This window comes from Aquarana catesbeiana, linkage group LG02 (genome assembly GCF_042186555.1).
Source record: "Aquarana catesbeiana isolate 2022-GZ linkage group LG02, ASM4218655v1, whole genome shotgun sequence".
Lineage (NCBI taxonomy): Eukaryota > Metazoa > Chordata > Amphibia > Anura > Ranidae > Aquarana > Aquarana catesbeiana.
Window position 1 is genome coordinate 509,793,151 of NC_133325.1, and position 21,196 is coordinate 509,814,346.

A 21,196-nucleotide genomic window follows, 5' to 3' on the forward strand; every position below is an offset into this window, starting at 1 on the left:
ATCTACACTACCCCCATTATCCTTGCTAACACCACAGATGCTAGCATCCATCCCTGCTCCTGGTCGGACCATCATGCCACGGCCTTCACCACTACATACATTAGGCTTGCACCCACTTCTTACTCATGGAGGCTAAATGAAGCTCTCTTATCGGACACAGTCGTGGAGGGAGAGATAGCACTAGCTATTGAAGAATATTTCAATCTCAATGCCATCCCTGAAACCCCTCCTTCCACTGTTTGGTCGGCCCATAAGGCAGTTTTGAGGGGTAAATTGATTAGCTTAGCTGCTGCTCAGAATAAAATTGATAAACAAAACATTGTAACCCTCAATAAGGAACTAGACAGTCTTTATAAGAATACTAATCTCCTACACTTAGAATCCACCAGAAAACTAATAGACCAAAAGCGACTAGAATTAGATGGAATCTTGTCGAACAGAGTGGAAAAAACCCTACGTTGGTCTAAAGCCAAATGTCTCCTTCACGAGAGTTCTGCTTCCACCCTTTTCTCCAGAAAACTTAATCGCTCCTCCCGCCCGCCCCATGTCTATAGATTAATGACCCCCTCTGGACACGTCACCTCCCATCCCCAAGAGGTCCTTCACATCTTTGAACAATTTTACTCCTCTCTGCTAGCTCCCTCCCAACTAAAACCCTCTCCATCCGATGTAACATGGTTTCAGAATATCCCTCTACCACATCTCACCCCCATCCAATTAGATAATCTGAACGCCCCTATCACACCTACTGAGGTTTTGAATGTAATTAAATCTTTAAAATCAGGCTCAGCCCCAGGACCCGATGGATTCTCCTCTCTATATTACAAGAAATTCTCCCCCCTCCTTACTTCTAGATTGGTCCATCTATTCAATTGGGTATTGCAAGGCGGTAGTTTCCCCGAAGAGATGTTATTAGCCAACATGTCTCTGATTCCGAAACCTCAAAAGAACCATACCCTGCCCCAAAACTATAGACCCATCTCGGTCATTAATAATGACTTGAAAATCTTTAGCAGGATCATGGCTGATAGATTAGCAGTAGTTATCCCCTCTCTTATCTCCCCTTATCAGTCCGGCTTCATACCCCATAGACTCATTACCGATAACATTCGCCTTGTGACAAATATAATACAGGATGCCAACCTGTTTTCACGGAAACTCCTCATGCTCAGCCTTGACATACGGAAGGCATTTGATAGTGTCTCCTGGACATACATCACTACACTCCTACAACGTATGGGCTTCCAGGGAGAATTCCTACAAGCCTTCTTGGCCCTCTATCGGAACCCAAAAACTAGAATTAGACTCCCTGGATGTAACTCTATGTTTTTTAGTCTAGGCAAAGGTACAAGACAAGGATGCCCGTTGTCACCCTTAATTTTTGCGTTAGCCCTCGAACCCCTGGCCATAGCCATTCTCCAAAACCCCAATATCTCTGGTTATCTGAAGGGCCACTCAACATACAAATTTGGGATGTATGCAGATGATGTCTTGATGTTTCTCACCAATCCTCTTGTATCCCTGCCGAACCTATTTCAGACTTTATCAAAGTTTGCAGAGATTTCAGGCCTTTCCATAAACATGTCAAAATCAAATGCACTCCCGATAGGCTACACACCAGCAGAATTACTCCATCTTAAATCAGTCTATGCTTTTACCTGGGCTGACTCCCACCTCCCCTACCTAGGAATCAACCTAACTAAAGATTTTTCCAGACTCTTTGAAGCTAACTTCCCTCCCATGGTGTCTAAACTTAAAGGTATCCTTAAACAATGGACACACCTGCACATTTCATTTCTTGGTAGAATCACGGCACTTAAGATGACAATTCTCCCCAAACTCCTCTACCTTTTTAGATCCCTTCCACTTAAAATTTCCAAAACCTATCTACACACTATTCAGGTGATGTTTAACAGATTTATTTGGAAGGACAAGCCTCCACGCTTCACAAGGGAGGTCTTGTACCGTTCCTCCAAAAGGGGAGGCCTGGGGGTCCCTCAGGTATGGTTTTACTACTTAGCCAGTAGATACACTCAACAAGCGCAATGGAACATATATAACTCTAGGGTCCCTTGGGTGCAATTTGAAAGTGAATCCATCGCCCCTTTGTTTCTCCCAGGCCTTATGTGGTCCAATAATCCAGCTAGATCAGAAGTGGGTTCTAAAAACCTGATCACCCAGGCAGGCCTTCAACTCTGGGACACATATAAAAATACATATAATCTAGTTTCTGCTGTTCCCCTAGGTGCCTCATTTCTAGGAGATTCTAGATTCCCCTTAGCCTATGATAGACCCTCTTCCTTCCAACTCTGGATTGATTTAAAATTGACTACATTGAATAAATTTTACCTAAACTCAAAATTTATTTCATTTTCTCAGCTGCAAACCAATTACCACATTCCAAACAGCGAATTTTATCATTTCCTACAAATACGTCACTTCTTCCAAAGGCATTACTCTGGCCCCTCTTTATCCTCCACGACCTTGTTTGAGGACATTTGCCATGATTCACCTCGCCAAAAAGGCCTCATTTCACTAATCTACATCAATCTGGAGGCGAACACTGAGACACCAACCCTAAAATATAGATCGCAGTGGGAATCGGAGATAGATCGGGAGGACATTGATATAGACTGGGTGAAAGGCTGGCAGAATTTACGCAAGTGTACCAAATCCATTATGGTGCGTGAAACTGCTATCAAACTCTTGACACGCTGGTACTACACCCCAGTGCGGATTCACAAGATCTTCCCACAATCTTCCCATCTCTGTTTTAGGGGCTGTGCACAACAAGGCTCTTTTCTCCATACCTTTTGGGAATGCGAGATATTACGTCCCACTTGGACAGAGATCCTGAAAGTGATAGACAAGCTGGCAGGCAAACCCCTTAACCTTTCCTTTCAACATTGCCTGTTGTTTCAATCTCCTCCAGATTCCCCGAAACCATTGGTAAAACTGATCCACTCTATCTGTGTAGCTATGCAATGGGTGATTGCTCTGCATTGGAAGTCATCTTCTGTTCCTTATGCACAAGTTATTGCTAGAATAGATCGTATGATGTTGGCTGACCAGATTTATCACACCTTGCACGACACTATCCCTCAATATGATGCTATTTGGAACCCTTGGTTTCTATTTAGGCTCCAAACTTGACGGTTCTTATATCTCTTTTCTCCTTTTATTTTACCTTTGTATGTTTTTTTTTATATATATGTTTTTTCCTTATTTAGATGTTTTATTTTCTTCTCGATTTAATTTCTAACCATATTTTTCCATTGGACTTAGTCTAGACTTTCAGTCTATATCGTCTATTATAATAGATGAGTTTACTCAGGAGCAAATGTATGTATCTAGTCTTGGCATATAATTTTTGATCCCTGCATTTATGGCTCTGTCTATCTTTGACTTATATTTGTTTTACTTTTGTTCTAAAATAAAAACTTTTTGAAAACAAAAAATAACTTAACACACAGCCATTATTGTCTAAACCGCTGGCAACAAAAGTGAGTACACCCCTAAGTGAAAATGTTCAAATTGAGGCCAAAGTGTCGATATTTTGCGTAGCCCTACAGCCATAGGGGTTATCTATAAGGATATACATGCCTCTTGCATGTATCCTTACCTGTCAAATGTCTCCCCTCTGTTTGTTATTAGACACAAAAAACTGCATATTCTGTGGGTGGGTCTGTTGTCTGGAGCTCGGTGGGTGGAGTCGTGATGTCAGTAGACTCCCCGCCCACCTCTACACTCCTTGTCAATATGCATTTTCTCCTGTGTATTTCTAACACTGAACTTCTGCTATGATCTCTAACATCCAGTGAAAAGACAGGAAAGTAACCACATGACTTCAGCATGCCAAATCATGGGAGGTGTGGAACAGCCAATCCTTGCAAAGCTGTTGAAGAAAGGAGTGGGAGGGAATTAAAGAATAATGACTGTGTCTTAGGCTGTCACTCACAGCAAGGTGGAGGATTTGACAAAGTTTTTCTCAGTTTGTCAAGATTTTTCTCACTGAACAATAAAAGAGGATTGCTCAGAGATGAATTAACTCTGTGTGGCAAGACTAGGCTCAAATGATAGGAAATCTTATACTCTACAGTATGATAAAAAAAAAAAAATTCAGGTTTACATCCACTTTAACCCTCTTGGGCATGGAGTTCACCAGAGCTTCACAGGTTGCCACTGGAGTCCTCTTCCACTCCTCCATGACAACATCATGGAGATGGTGGATGTTAGAGACCTTGCACTCCTCCAGCTTCCGTTACGAGGATGCCCCACAGATGCTCAATAGGGTTTAGGTCTGGAGACATGCTTGGCCAGTCCATCACCCTCAGCTTCTTTAGCAAGGCAGTGGTCGTCTTGGAGGTGTATTTGTTATACAAGCTGTACACTCACTACTTTACATTGTAGCAAAGTGTCATTTCTGCAGTGTTGTCACATGAAAAGATATAATAAAATATTTACAAAAATATGAGGGGTGTACTAATTTTGTGAGATACTGTGTATATATATATATATATATATATATATATATGTATATATATATGTATATATATATATATATATATACACACACACACACAGTATATATAATCCCCGCACTACTCGCCAACCCTTACAGTAAACACTTATACTGTAAATGGTATGGTCTCCATAGGTATTATGCCCCGTACACACGGTCAGACTTTCCGACGGAAAATGTGCGATCGGAGCTTGTTGTCGGAAATTGCAACCGTGTGTGGGCTCCATCGGACATTTTCCATCGGATTTTCCGACACACAAAGTTTGAGAGCAGGCTATAAAATTTTCCGACAACAAAATCCGATTGCGTCAATGCCGACCGTGTGTGGCCAATTCCGACGCACAAAGTGCCACGCATGCTCAGAAGAAATTCCAAGACAGAACAGCTTGGTCTGGTAAAATTAGCGTTCGGAATGGATATAGCACTTTCGTCAGGCTGCAATGTTTAAAATTGTTTAATACAGTGCACTCTGTTCTTCTTTATAATGCTAGAAAAATGAAGTATTTTTGCTGCTCATATTCACACAGACTTCTCACAAACTTCTTTCTTTATTATTTATCGTGATTTCATCAATATATTTAGATTTGTCACATTGGAAAAAAAATATTTTTTTTTGGTTTGTATTGTTTTCAAGCCTGATCTTGTTGTTAATTTTTTTTTAAATTTTATTTTAGATCCTGAATATTTTTGTGTGTTTTTTGTGTGTCAAGTTACCACAACACCATTATTATCTGGTATTATTTAACCACTTGACAACTGGGCACTTAAACCCCCCCTCGTGACCAGACCAATTTTCAGCTTTCAGCGCTCTCACACTTTGAATGACAATTACTCAGTCATGTAATACTGTACCCAAATGAATTTTTTGTCCTTTTTTTCATACAACTAGAGCTTTCTTTTGGTGGTATTTGATCACCTCTGGGTTTTTTATTTTTTGCGCTATAAATGAAAAAAGACCGAAAAGTTTGAACAAAAACGCATTTTTCTTTGTTTCTGTGATAAAAGTTTGCAAATTAGTAATTTTTCTTCATAAATTTTGGCCACAATTTATAATGCTACATATCTTTGTTAAAAATAACCCAAATTAGTGGATATTATTTGGTCCGTGTGAAAGTTAGAGAGTCTACAAGTTATGGTGTAAATCATAAAAAATTGATCACACCTGATGTACTGACGGCCTATCTCATTTCTTTTTTTTTTATTTATTTTTTTTTTTAAACATTTTATTGGATTTTCATAAAGTACAGAAGGCAGTACAGTGGTGGATTTACACAAAAGAAGTATTCCACGATCAGTATAAAGTTTCATAACTAGGGTAAACTATACGATACCAAGTGGGTGAAAACTTCAAACACAATTACAGAGGTCTACAGTAATAGTGCGTTGGCAAGTACATTGCATATTACAAGGGCAAAAATGAGAAAGAACAAGAACATTTCCATTGTTTTACATGGGATTCTCTGGTTACGTGTATTGAGCATACCAGGTGTAAGGTGGATGCTATAGTAGTCGCAAGAGGTTGTAAGGTAGTTTTCAGTTACTAGCATGGTATAAGGTATTGGTATTGTAGCAGATCTGGACCGACGGTAATAGTGTTACCCACAATCCTGGGCACCCCTATGGGGTACTAACTGTGCCCAGTGTAGGTACAGAAATATGCTTAATAGTGGGGGATCTCGGTATTGTGCATCATGTAGGGTGCGAGTCATTACAGTGTCAATATATGTGTCGTATAAAAGGGAATAGGCTATGTAAGAGGCCTGAGCTGACGTGAGGCAGAGAAAGAGGGGGGATAGGGGGGTGATAAGACGGAGGGTTAGGACGATATGGTTATTGGTTAGCGTGTTAGCGGGCTATCAGGCCGGTGTCATCTCCCAAGGTAATGGTAGGTGGGTTGGTTTGCGTGCCTGTGGAGTGCGATGTCCTGAAATGGGTCCAACATGCCCATGTATCATTGTATTTGGATGGTGAGTCGGAGGTTTGGTGTATGAGATTCTCTATGTTAGCTATCTTGTCCACTCTCCGGATCCACTCTGAGATCGAGGGGGGTGATGTTTTTCTCCAGTGCACAGGGATGCATAAGTTTGCCGCATTAATAAGATGGAGAGTTAGTGACTTCTTGTATACACGTCGGGGGATCCAGGTATGATGGAGTAAGTATTGCGCTGGGGTATAGTCAGGGGTGTATGTTGTGATCTGAGTGATTAGACTGTGAATTGCAGCCCAATAGGATTGAATGAGTGGGCATTCCCACCATATATGAAGAAGGGAACCCCGGGCTGTGTTACATCTTCAGCAATTTGGGGATATAGTAGGTAGAAATTTGTTAATTTTATCGGGAGTTCTATACCATTTTGAGTAGATTTTGAACCTGCATTCTTATGTTGCCAGAACCTTTGTGAATATGGTAGAACACATTCCTCCAATCGTCTGTGGTTAAGGTTGTGTTCAGGTCAGTCTCCCATTGACTTAGCAGTGCATCAGTTGTGGTGTTTGGAAGGGTGGAGAAAAGTGTGTGGATGGTCGAGATGAGGTGTCTTTGGGGTTCGTTTCTGGAGCAGAGCAGTTCGAAGGATGTAAGTTCCCTATGAATGTTGTCTTTGTGTTGGAGGCTTTGTAGGAAGTGACGGATTTGCAGATAGTTGTAGAAGGGGATGTGATATTCCGGAAATTTAGTGGTCAGCTAAAGTATGGTAATAGAGTTCCTTGGTGGAATAGTTGTTGTGCTAGAAGCCGGGGTCTATGTGGTTCCTTGGTTGGGAGGATTAGGTTGATGCCCGGTGGAAATTCCGGGTTATCTTCGATAGGTGTCATTGGTCCCGACGCGGGTTGGAACTTGAGAATTTTGCATGATTTCGTGAAGTTGATTAGGGTGGAGTTGATTAGGGGATTCGCAGTGGCGGTTTGCGGGATGAATTTTGGGTTGATCCAGGGGAGGAGTTGCAAAGGGGTTTTGGTAAAAGCATTTTCCAACTGCACCCAGTCTTTTTCTTTGCCGTGTACGTGCCAATCCACAATTCTAACTAGATGGCAGACCTGATAGTAGATTTGTAGGTCAGGAACTTGCAATCCTCCTTGTGATTTGGAAGTTGTCAGTCTGTGCCAATTCAATCTAGGCTGTTTGGATAGCTAGATGAATTTTCTACAAATCTTTTTGTACGAGGCAAAGAAGGAGTGTGGGAGTAATATTGGTATGTTTGTAGAAGGTAGAGCAATCTAGGTAGAATGTTCATTTTCAAGATAGCAATCCTTCCAAACCATGAGAATGGTCCAGTCTGCCACCTCTGGAGATCACCCTCGATGGTTTGTAGGATCGGTAAAAAGTTAAGCCTGAATAAATCCGATAAAGCCGTGGGTATGTTGATGCCAAGGTATTTTATGGCTTGCGTTTCCCATCCAAAAGGAAAATTACGTTTGCATTGTGTAACCGTCTCTTGTGTTAGTGAGATGTTGAGTGCCTTGGATTTGGAGAAGTTTATTTGCAGGTTCGATAAGAATTTAAAGAGGGCAAAATCTTTTAGTAGATTCGGGATGGTAGTGGTCGGTTCTGTAAGGAAGAGGAGAATATCATCTGCGTAGGCGGCTACTTTGTAGTGTGTTTGATTGATTTGGACGCCTTTGATGTCAGGGTTTTCTCTAATTTTGCGCAACATGGGTTCCATTGTTAGTACGAAGATCAAGGGGGATAGTGGGCATCCCTGTCTAGTACCGTTGGACACGGAGAAGGCGCCCGACAGTCCACCGTTCACTCGGACTTTGGCTGTGGGAGAAGAGTAGAGGACCATAATCATATTGATGAGTCTCGGCGGGAGGCCTACAAATCTCAGGGTAGCTTCCATAAAATCCCATGCCACCCTGTCGAACGCCTTCTCCGCGTCCAAGGACAGAAAGAAGCCCTTAGCACTAGTGGAAGTCAGCCAATGGTGTATGTTTAAAGCCTTGGTAGTATTGTCTTTAGCTTCTCTGCCGGGGACAAAACCGACTTGGTCTGTGGTGATTAAATTTGGGATCAGGGGTAAAAGGCGATTTGCTATGGCTTTGGCGTATAACTTAACGTCTACGTTAAGTAGAGAAATGGGGCGGTAATTAGAGACCAATTTGTCATCTTTCCCTGATTTGGGGATAAGGGTGATATGGGCCTCTAATAGATCTGTGGGGGCCGTATTGGTAGGGGATAAGTTGTTAAAGGCCGTGACCAGGTGAGGCAATAGTATATCAGGGAATGATTTGTAGTACCCGACCGTCAGCCCATCTGGACCGGGGCTTTTGCCCGGTTTCATCTGTTTTAGTGCAAGAGTTATCTCTTCCGCCGTTAAGGGGACATCAAGAGATGCAGAGTCTTCGGTCAGGATGGGCGAGGGTGCGTATTGGGATAAGAAGTTATGTATTGCCTCATTCCGGTCTGTCAGAGGGAGGGACGATTGGGGGGTGCGAATGTTGTACAGATTGGTGTAGTAGCGCACGAATTGTTCCGCTATGTCATCAGATCTTACCATAGTTTTACCCGAGGGGTCTACGATGGAGTGTATGGTGTGGGCCGCTTTTTTCGCTTGTAGTGCTCTAGCTAGCATCTTCCCTGATTTGTTGCTGTATTCGTAAAAGCATTTTTGTGTAAGCATGTATTTCCTCTTGATGTTGTTGTGTAATTCTTCTAGGAGTTCGGTTCGTAGTTGTGTCAGTTCAGACAGCGCTTCTAGAGCTAGAGATGCCTTGTGTTTACGTTCTAAAGCGGAAATACGTGTGGTTAGGTTCTCCAATTTTGCTTTCCTTAGTCTGTTTCTGTGCGCGGCCTGTGATAAGAATGTGCCTCTTATGACACATTTGTGTGCAGCCCAGATTATTTCTGGAGCAGTGTCGTCCCGTCCGTTTTCTGAGAAATAGTTATTTAAGTGTTCGGAAATCTTGTGGGAAATTTCAATGTCTGTGAGTAGGGAGTTGTCTAGGCGCCATATGTGAGAGCGGGTAGTTTTATTAGGAACGTGTAGGGTTATAGAGATCGGGTTATGATCTGCAAGTATCATCGGTTCAATTGCGGACTTGTGGAATGTAGGGAGATCAGATTGGGAGATGAAGAAATAATCTATTCTGGAATATTTGGAGTGTGGAGGGGAGAAGAAGGTAAAGTCCTTAACTGTGGGATGAAGTGTGCGCCAGGCACCGTGTAGTAATAGTTCTCTGAATTGTGTTTTGATCGCACATAAAGCCCTGTAGGTAGAGGATGAGGTGCCGTTGGATGTGTCGAGGGAGGGGTCAAGAGGGACGTTGAAATCGCCCCCTACTATAAGGCTGCCTGTGCTAAAAGTCGTGAGGAGTTGTAGTGTACGGCGGAAGAACGGTACTTGTCGGGAGTTTGGAGCGTATAGGTTGGCAATGGTGAAGGTCTTGTTGTGCAGAGAGCCCTTGAGGAACAAAAATCTCCCCAAAGGGTCACGGTGTACATCAGTGACAACGAATGGGCAGTTTTTTGATATGAGGACGCATACTCCTTTCGATTTGGCTTCATTATTGGTTGCGTGATATACAGTTGGGAAGTGTTTGTTCTGCAGTTTGGGGACTGCATCGGATCTAAAGTGTGTTTCTTGGATGAGCGAGATGTGGGTGTTGGATTTTTGCAAAGAGGTGAGTAGGAGAGACCGTTTCTCGGGCGTGTTAAGGCCCCTTATGTTCATAGAACGCAATGTAAGTGTGGAGTGTAGAGGAGCTTGTGCCGCGGTGCAAGCAGTATGTTCCATGGCCCCCGTCAGGGTAGGGGTGGGTATACCCTTAGGGATTAAGTGGTGAGGGGGTGCGCTAATCAGCGTTTCAGCAGTAGCTTAAATCGTTTCAAACGTGGCACAGGGGAGAAACCGAAGAGGCAGCAGAGGGATCGGTACAATCTGCTGTCTCGTAAGGATAATAGATTCGGACAGGTACAGAGCACTGATGGTCTCCAATCCGTGAAATCCGGATTGGCAAACCTCACCGCAACTGTGTGGGGGTTGGCGAAGATCTGGCACAAGTGGGTTAACGGGTTGTTAAGGTATGGAGACAGGTGTAGCCTGACATCCTATGACCAGTGGAGTTTTAGTAAGGTGATGCTTGATGTATGTCAAAATCTCGGTGGAGCGTGTAAGGTCCAGTTAGGAGGTAGATTAGGGTCGAGGCAGAGGTCTATGAGCGAGAGGTGCGTCTATGTATATATATTGGTACCTAGAACGCACGTCTGGAAATCGTGACAGCCACTTCAGTAATAGTGCTTCCATCGGTAGGAAACTGAAGTTCTGTGTTCCAGTTCGGTTTCCTATATAGGTGACCGTAAATTGCAGGGCCTGTCTCGATGGACCTTCAGGGGTGTAATAGGAGAGTCTGGGTGTAAGGCCACCTAGGAGGGTCATTTGGGGTGTATGGTGGGGTAGGGGTCAGACAGACCCGAATGTACTGTAGTCGATGCCAGGTACCCTGTATTGCTGTAGGCTGTGTAATAACATTACAAACATTTTGTAATAGATAACCTGAGGTATTAACTTACCCATGAGCAAAACATAACAAAAACTTAATTCTTAAGAATAAAAGAAAAGTTAACGTAGAGGTAAGATGCATATTAAGTAACGCGCAGGGGGCACGTGTAAAAGAGTTTCGGTGTCCTGCAGAGCCCTCTGCAGAGCCTCAGAAAGGGGCTGCGGGTGTCAGAGCAAAGTACCTGAGTGGTGTGGGAAAGTCAGACCTCCGTATTTCCCGTCGAGGTAGGTGTTGTCTGGCTTGGACGGAAGGCGTTTCCAGTCCGGAGGGTTCTATTGCATCAGCAAGCCTGGTGTGTTCTCGTATGATTGCGCGCCAAAATCGTCATCCGAGCTCCGTTCTTGCGCAAAAGGGCGTGCAGTATGCAAGGTAAGAGTTACACCGGTGAGCAGCAGGGTGTTGGCAAGCCGTGGAGGGTCCGTTAGAGTCGCTTCATTCCCTGCTGTCGGAAGTCCGAAGCGGAGGAGTGGCTGCAGATCCGTAGGAGTCTTGTGATGAGCCGGGCGTGGGGGCCGATGGTGTCTGGTAGGAAGTGACCCGTGTCCGGTGTTGAAAGCGGGTCGTCAGTGAACCTCAGCATCCGGCGCGGCGATGATGACAGGTGTAAGAGGTGCCGGAAACTAGTTTGCTACCCGGAAGGTCACGCCCATGTACCTGAAGGCTCTCGCTATCGCGGTGCAGCCTGGTAGTTGTAGTGAATCAAGTCTGTTTCCGACCTCCGTGGTGAGAAGGAGGACATTAAGTGGTAGCAACCCACGAGCAAGGTGGATGGGAAATAGGGTGAATAGTCCTGTCACTTTGCTCCGGGGGGGCAAAGAGCCCGGTATGGCAGTGTGAGAAAAAAAGTAAAACGTAAAAGCCTTAGGATCAAAAAAACAACTGAATAAAAGAACGTTGAAAAAAGCTGTGTCTGGGTCATCAATTGTAAAGGCCAGCCAGGGGGAGAGACAGGCAGTGTGGCCCAGACGGTCACAGCCTACTGTGGAGAGCATCAGCGTCCCCTCCTGGCTCTCCTGGAGGTGGGAGAGTGGGGGTTATGATCACGGCGATTGGAACGGTGCACACCATGAGGCGGTGTGTTAGAGGGAGATCTTCTTCTCCGTAGGCCAGCGCTAGAGGCTTCCATGGGTTCCTCATTTGGATGTTCTCTGCGGATTGCGGAGCGCCGAAAATCTGCATACCAGTTGGGTACCTCCACTCTCGGTATGTGCAGAGTGTCGCAGAAGGTTGGGAGATCCTCAGGAACTTTAAGGTAAGCTGTGCGGCCATGTGAGGTGGCGGCTAAGCAGAATGGAAATTTCCATTTGTAGGTGATGTTGTTGGCGCGTAGGGTATCTAGCAGGGGTTTCAGGTCACGGCGGTGTTGGAGGGTGATGCCCGACAGGTCCTGGTAGATTTGAACAATCTTCCCCTCGTGTACGATCTGTGGTACGCCTCTGGCCTGCTTAAGTATCTCTTCTTTGACTCGAAAGTCCGTGAGGCAGCAGATGATGTCCCTAGGGGGATCAGTGTCTTTCCCTTTAGGCCGCAGGGCCCTATGGATCCTCTCCAAGTTAATTGGCGTCTGTAATGGTCTGCGTAAGAGGCCGTTGAATAGGCTGATGGCAGATTGAGCAATCTGGTCGCCTTCAATGGATTCGGGCACTCCTCTAACCCTCAGGTTATGGCGTCTGCCGCGGTTGTCAAGGTCCTCGAGGTGTCTCTGCATTTCCCTCATTTGAAGCGTGTGAGTGTCGACATGCCTCGTTGTTTTGCGTAGCTGCAGATCTTGACGGTCCGCCATTTGTTCCGCTGCCTGCACTCTGTCAGAGAGGGCGCGGATGTCAATGCGTAACTCAGAGATAGCGGCTGAGAGAGTGTCTTTGATGTCTGTGGCTATCATTCTTAAATCCTGAATGTTCAGTTGAGGTACTAGACGATCCTCCGTCGCGTTCCCGCTCGTTTGGCTAGACGGTAAGGGCTGTGGTAAAGGGCCCGGTTGTGAGGAGATCATGGCCTCTGAGGTGTTGTGGCGGGTAGGCGCCATATTGCCTCTGCCCGACCGGAACATTTCAGGGATATTGGAATGTCCGATTGTTCCCTAGGAGAGCGGGATCGGGAGGTCGAGGTATTCCGGGATGCTGTCCCCATGTTTTATCCGAGCTAGGGGTGTCCGTATCACCGATAAGCAGACGAAAGGTCGTCGGATGGCAGGAGCTACTGAGTTAAGCAGCCATCTTCATGCCAGGTCAGGCCACGCCCCCTATCTCATTTCTTGCGACCCGAACAAGTCAGGAAAGTACAAATACCCCCCAAATGACCCCTTTTTTGAAAGCAGACATTCCAAGGTATTTAGTAAGAGGCATGGTGAGGTTTTTAATGTTGTCATTTTTTCCCACAATTCTTTGAAAAATGAAGATTTTTTTTTCCCCCCACAAAATTTTTATTGTAATAGGTTATTTCTCTCACATGGCATGTGTATACCACAAATAACACCCCAAAATACATTCTGCTACTCCTCCTGAGTATGAGGATACCACATGTGTGGGACTTTTTCACAGCCTGGCCACATAGAGAGGCCCAACATGCAGGGAGCGCCATCACGTGTTCTAGGAGCACAAATTACACATCTAATTTGTTGACTACCTATTACAGTTTTGAAGGCCCTGGAGCACCAGGACAATGACATGTGACACTGACGTGGCACTGATGACAAATGGCACTGATACGTGGCACTGATGTGGCACTGATGACAGATGGCACTGATACGTGGCACTGACACTGATGTGGCACTGATGACAGATGGCACTAATACATGGCACTGATGACAGATGGCACTAATACATGGCACTGATGACAGATGGCACTAATACGTGGCACTGACAGATGGCACTAATACGTGGCACTGATGACACGTGACACTGATGACAGATGGCACTAATATGTGGCGCTGATGACAGATGGCACTGATGACAGATGGCACTAATACGTGGCACTGATGACACGTGGCACTGATGAAAGATGGCACTAATACGTGGCACTGATAATAGATGGCACTAATACGTGGCACTGATGACAGGTGGCACTAATACGTGGCACTGATGACACTGATGACAGATGGCAGTGATATGTGGCACTGATGACACTGATGACAGATGGCACTGATACGTGGCACTGATACGTGGCACTGATGACACATGACACTGATGACATGGCACGTGACACTGACAGGTGGCACTGATGACAGATGGCACTATGTGGCACTGATGACAGATGGCACTTATACGTGGCACTGGGGACAGATGGCAGTGGGGACAGATGGCACTGGGGACAGATGGCAGGGACATGACAGCAGGGACAGATGGCAGGGACAGATGACAGGACAGATGGCAGGGACAGATGACAGGACAGATGGCAGGGAAAGATGGCAGGGACAGATGACAGGACAGATGGCAGGGACAGATGGCAGGGACAGATGGCAGGGACAGATGACAGGACAGATGGCAGGGACAGATGACAGGACAGATGGCAGGGACAGATGGCAGGGACAGATGACAGGACAGATGGCAGCGGGGACACTTTTTTTTGTTTTCTGTTCACTTACCGCCGCAGCGGTTCGCTCTCCCTCCTCACACGCTGTCTCTGTGTGAGGAGGAGAGCCGGCGATGAGAGATGATCTCATATGTTTACATATGAGATCGTTTCTCATTGGCACCGCCGATCACGCTAAAAACGGCCGCTATGATTGGCCGTTTTCAGCGATCTGTGACTGGCTGTGTCCAAGGGACATGGGCAGCACAAAACTTCCCTGATGCGCGCCCGCGGGAGCGCGCAACGCGGAAGTAGACAGGAGGATGTCCAGGGACGCCCTCCCGGCAATTGGAGTTTGCGCTGTAGCCGTCTTTCGGCTATAGCGCGGACGCCTAGTGGTTAATCTTTAATCTCAAGGAGATTGGTTGGTATTGGTGTCTCTTGTTAATTTCACATTGTATTTTTGAAATGTACCTGCCTCCTCACAAACCAACTGTCCTTTTTAAAGGAAAACACACATAGGCGAGTATAATTGAAACAAAAATTCCTTTATTAAGGGCTCAGAACCAAACAAAGAGGGAGGCAACGCTGGAGAAACAGCAGAAATTGGTGAAGCCTTTGGACTGTGGTGGTGGAGTTGTGGCAGGAGGAGGAGGAGGATGGTCCAACTCACTCAGGTGGGTATTGGGTGTGATTTCGCCCCTCACCCCCTTAGTTAAGACTTTATAAAGAAGGTCCTCACACAGAAGGCATTGGCCCTCCTGCATGCCCTGCAGTTTTGTGGCAGCAATGCAGGCAAAGGCCTCTTCAATGCAGGCAAAGGCCTCTTCAGGAGTGGGAGTGGCTCTGAGGGACACAGAAGCCTCCTGAATCAGCCTGAGTGCTGAATCCTGCACGTGACTCCCCTTTCTGGGTCTTTTGTTTGGAAGGCAGAGGGGAGGAACCTGCGATTCTGTCAGGCTCCTACTGGGCCCAGGCTTCTCCTGGCTGCCACTTAGCCCCGCCTCCTCCTGGCTACCACTAACCTCCGCCCCCTCCTGGCTGCCACATTCCACAGCCTTCTCCTGTGTGGCACATTCCACAGCCTCGTCCTGGCTGAGGTCTTCCTGTGTATGAAAAAGGAACTTAGTTTTAGTTTTTTATTCATCAATCACACACAATTTTCACCTCATGATTGTTGCAAATTGAATGTTAACAAATATAACAGACTATCATTCTGAGCCCAGCATTTTTCATTCTTGTCCCAATTATTTTTGCCCACTACTGTCTATTGATATGTAAAACACTTTATTAAATCAGCAATTAGTGATCAATAATAACATCTAGTAAACATCATTTATTTATTGACCAGAAATCTGTAGAACAATGCTATACCTGGCTCCAGCTGGGCTCCTCCACTTCTTCCTGGCTGGAAGTCCCAGGTTGGACATCGGAAGCCTCAGCTGGGGTGGAAGGAAGAGTGGAAGGAAGGGTTGCGAGGGATTCCCTGACTTCAGTCTGGTCTGACAGAAATCGCAGTCTCTCATAGTACCACAGCCTGGGGACATAAACCTCATCTGCTGCAGTTTCGGATATCTGGGAATCCATGACCTTCTTGCGCTCCCTAAGATAAGTGCTCCTCAGGCCACCAATTTTGGCTTTTAAATAGGGGATGGTTGCCGTGGGGACCACCGGCTTCACCAACTCCAGCAGTTTCTCCAGCGCTGTCTGCCTCTTTTGTTTATTATTATAATGTGGATGTTTCACCTGCCACAGACAAGACAGCTCCCTGTACTGGTCTATGAACAAGGGGAGGAAGTTGTGGTCATTGAAGCCATCCATTTTATCTGCAAAACACAACGCAAGACAAACCCTAATGTCAGGCGAAACTCTCCTAATCTTGTTACAATATAGGCCTCAATCTAGAAGCAGTATAGGCCCAAGTTTAGATCTTACCTTCGTTATCACAATCGGCGCCTCTGATACTCCTTCCTCCGCTCACAGATCGTACGTACTACGCACGCATGTTACGCTTTATATACATTGCGCATGCGTGAAACTCCGCCCGCCACTGACGTTCTTTCTAATCTATTCCCCGCCCCTTCTCTTACGGCGCAGTGGGGGAAGAGCACATGGCGGAGACACAGCAGGTGCGTGCTAATTACAGCAACGAGGAGGAGGAAAGCCCGGAGCCTGAAACATCCCGATCCCGGAGGAGAAGATTTAAGGCATCAAATATGGCCTTTGGGGAGATGTTGGAGATGGTCGACATCCTGAAGAAGGCCAACTATGACGGGAAGTATGGACCTTACCCCAACCCCAATGTCAGAAAGGCCAAGATCATGGCGAAAGTAGTCAAGAGTCTGCACCGGAATTTTGGGGTACGACGATCCAAGGATCAGCTCAGGAAGCGGTGGTCAGACCTGAAATTAAGGGAGCACGAGCAGTACAGAAGGATCAGGAGAGTGCTGCAAAAAAGTAAGTAGTTGTGCTGTGTTCCTATTCTTTATTTTTATTACATTTGTGCTGCTCCATGTGCTTTTCTTAACTGTTGTATAGTTTAAAATGGCAACTTTTATGTTCATGGGCACATTATTCGTTCGTATGAAACATTGTTTGTAGAAAACACAATTTTTTTGGCCATATGCATTTGAATAGATTTTTTATGGCCTACTTCTCTTAAAATGATTTGGTTGTGTAGATGGGTTTGTAACTAGAATGAAATGCAAACTAGATTCTGGGTAAGGAGAGGACACTCAGCAGCATTTTTCACATCTGGACGCTGGAGCACTAGTGTGGGACACAAGAACACCCTTTTTATTAGGGGGTCCCACACAGGTGCTCCAGTGTATACTATAGGGGTGACTCCATCTGTGAAGCTTGTAAAAAACAGGTAAGTATTCAAGCTTGACAAAGGACAAAAAAATTTCTTAATCTTAGAACTCTGCCAAATAAACAATTGTACCCCACTTCCAAGCAATGTTTCATATTCCTATTTCTGCCATCAAATATCTGTGTGCTAAGTATACCTATTTTTTTTTTACATAGGGGGTAAAAGACTCGGAGGACACCCCTCATCCGAGGAGACAACAGATCCCCCACCTCAGGAAGAAGTGGAGACCCACCAAACACAACAGGAGGAGGAGGAGGAAGGAGATGTGGTGGAAATTGTCACCACAACAGGTGAGTGTCTGCGACCACAGGCTCAGGTAAGAGATGGATGCCGGCATATTTATAATACATGGTGTGTTTTTGTTTCTATCTTTTTAGGTGATCATGATGTTGTAACTCCAGATCATTTCACCTCTGAAAGTGCACAGATCCTGATCGGGGAGATCATGGGGTGTAATAGGAACTTGGAAAACATCCAGAAACACATCAATGATGTTCAAAAAAATGAAGAACATCATTGATGTTTTAGGGAGTTTAAATCCCTCCAAATGCTTTTTGGGCTCTAAAAATTTCAAACATTTTTTGACATATTCTCGAAAAGCCAAATTTCTACTCTGCCAAATAAACAATTGTACCCCACTTCCAAGCAATGTTTCATATTCCTATTTCTGCCATCAAATATCTGTGTGCTAAGTATACCTATTTTTTTTTTACATAGGGGGTAAAAGACTCGGAGGACACCCCTCATCCGAGGAGACAACAGATCCCCCACCTCAGGAAGAAGTGGAGACCCACCAAACACAACAGGAGGAGGAGGAGGAAGGAGATGTGGTGGAAATTGTCACCACAACAGGTGAGTGTCTGCGACCACAGGCTCAGGTAAGAGATGGATGCCGGCATATTTATAATACATGGTGTGTTTTTGTTTCTATCTTTTTAGGTGATCATGATGTTGTAACTCCAGATCATTTCACCTCTGAAAGTGCACAGATCCTGATCGGGGAGATCATGGGGTGTAATAGGAACTTGGAAAACATCCAGAAACACATCAATGATGTTCAAAAAAATGAAGAACATCATTGATGTTTTAGGGAGTTTAAATCCCTCCAAATGCTTTTTGGGCTCTAAAAATTTCAAACATTTTTTGACATATTCTCGAAAAGCCAAATTTCTAAGATACACACAGTGTGTCAACATGTGCTATCTGCCATCATGGGAGATCAATGGACGTGTTTTGGGGTGCAACCCCTTCCTCAATAACAAAGTAGATGGGAGGAAGGGGTTGCACCCCCAAAACACGTCCCTTGATCCCCCGTGATGGCAGCTAGCACATGTTGACATTCACCAATTTGTGTGCATCTTCAAAATTTGGCTTTTCCAGGGGTGACTTCACCTCATCTGAACGCAATATCAAACACAGTTTATAAATACTCATGTCTGATATTGCCTTCAATTTCTTGAAAAGTTGAACTTTGTAAGTTCAAGATATGTGTCTTTCTTGTTGGTTTTAAACATGCCTGTTTTATCTTAAATGGACATTTCTACTTTTAGTAATGTGACCCCAAAAATTGTTATACAACAAACATGTTGGTTTGTTTTAAAAACCTTTTGTAAATGCACATGTAAATGTGCTGGTATTAAAGATTGATACTCAAGAATGTGTGGATTATTGTTTTCTTTTTTTAAAGTTATCTTTATTGTAATTTTAAGGTGAGAACAAAACAATACAGAGCCTATTGGGCATACCCAGGCTCGTTTACTACAACTACAAAACTAGATAGAAGATGAAAGAAAAAAAAAAAAAACACACATAAACTACCTAAACCACTGTACGCTCGACCACCTGTGTAGAATATTCAAAGCAATTCTCCAATTCCACATATATCCTACAAAGCTTACTTTAGTTTCTTGTGAAATAAAGTGTACATTATAGATACATAATTGCATTCCCCCCTCCCCCTGACTATTGACCAAGCATCCCAGGGGTGTTATGAGATCGGAGATGCCACTTGGGTCATTCACGGTACTTAGTAGAACGTTACTAATCGTCCATCGAGTCTGCATTAGTGGACAGGGAATAGTGGTAGAGCCGCATTCACTAACCTCTTCCAAAAATGTAATGAGGGTGCGGATGAGGCCTTCCATCTGAGTACTATCGACTTACGGGCATAGTAAAGTAGTAATCCTAGCAGGGTTCTAATTGTCCGGCGTGGGGCCAGGGGTTCCACAAGTCCCAGCAGACATACCTCTACAGACAGTGGTACAGGAACAGTGGTGACAGTCAAAATAAAATTGGTTACCTCAACCCAAAAAATTTCGATCTGAGGACAGCTCCAAAATATGTGAATGAAATCCGCTGAGCATGACTTGCATCTCCAGCAGGAGGGAGGAATAGATGGATATATTTTGTGTAGACGCACGGGTGTGTAATATACCCTATGTACTATTTTAAATTGCACTAATTTGTCTCTAGCTGATACTAGCTGTGAAAAGGGACACTCCCACAGTTCCTCCCAATCTTCTGTGTCTAGTGTATGGAAATCGACCACCCACTTTGCCTTAAGGTTTTCTAATCCCATGTGTACATTAGGGAGTAACGCTTTATATATGGTGGATAAGGGCTTAGTTAGAGTTCCGTCCCTGAGCAGAGTTTCCAGATTTGAGGTGTAAAAGGCCACTTGGGCATGATCAAACTGGGTGTTAAAGGCGTGTCTAAGCTGCAGGAATCTAAACAAGTGTAGGTAAATCATATTGTTGTTTCAACCTGTCAAAAGTCTGTATTCGGCCATCCAAACAGATCTGATTTATATATTTGATGCCCTTGCATGCCCATATACTAGGGTCAGGAATGGACCTAAATCCTGACAATTGCGGGTTAAACCAAAGAGGGCTGTGCGGGGATATGTGTCCAGAAGGTATGGGGCGCATGGAATTTGCCACCAATCACGCTCTTATAACCGCTCTCATTGCCATTGTAAGAGGGAAGGGAGCTCTAGGACCCCGGTAAAGTAAGTTCCATAGCGCCTCGTATGACCCCAGATGTGCTGCTTCTAGAACCACTGCTGCGTTGGACTCATCAGAGACCAGCCAGTTGTGGGCATGTGATAACAGAGCCACCACGAAATAAGAATGGAGATCAGGGCAAGCCAGGCCTCCCTCCCCCCAAGGTCTCTGTAGCACCGCCAGCCTAAATCTCAGCTGACCGGTTCCCCAGAGAAAAGATAATAGAATGGTATTTATCAGGCAAAATACTTTTTTTGGAATCCAGATAGGGGCGTGTCTGAGAACATAGAGAAAGGCGGGCAGTAGTTTCATCTTGAATAAATTAATCCTCCCAATTAGAGGGAGGGGGAGATGTGCCCAAGCCTTCAGTCTTGTGCTCATCATTTGTATCAGTGGTTCAAAGTTAAGGGTATAATAGTCAGAGGTAGATGTGGAAATGTGGATGCCTAGATATTTCATTTTGTCTGTTAAAAATAAGGGAAGGTTGGGATCTGCTATGTCCTTTGCGGCTATATCTATCGGTAAGATTTGGGATTTCTCCCAGTTCACTTTGAGTCCCGAGCAACTAGTGAAATTTGAAAGAATGGTCAGCGTCTCTCGGAGGGATTGAGCAGGGTCATTCAAAAAAAGAATGAGATCATCTGCGTATAAAGCCACTTTCTCATGTATGGATCCCACCTGTATGCCCCTAACCCCATCTGCCTGTCTTAAGGCCGAAGCAAGTGGTTCCATCACCAAGGCAAATAAAGCTGGTGACAGCGGACAACCTTGTCTCGTACCTCTTCCCACCGA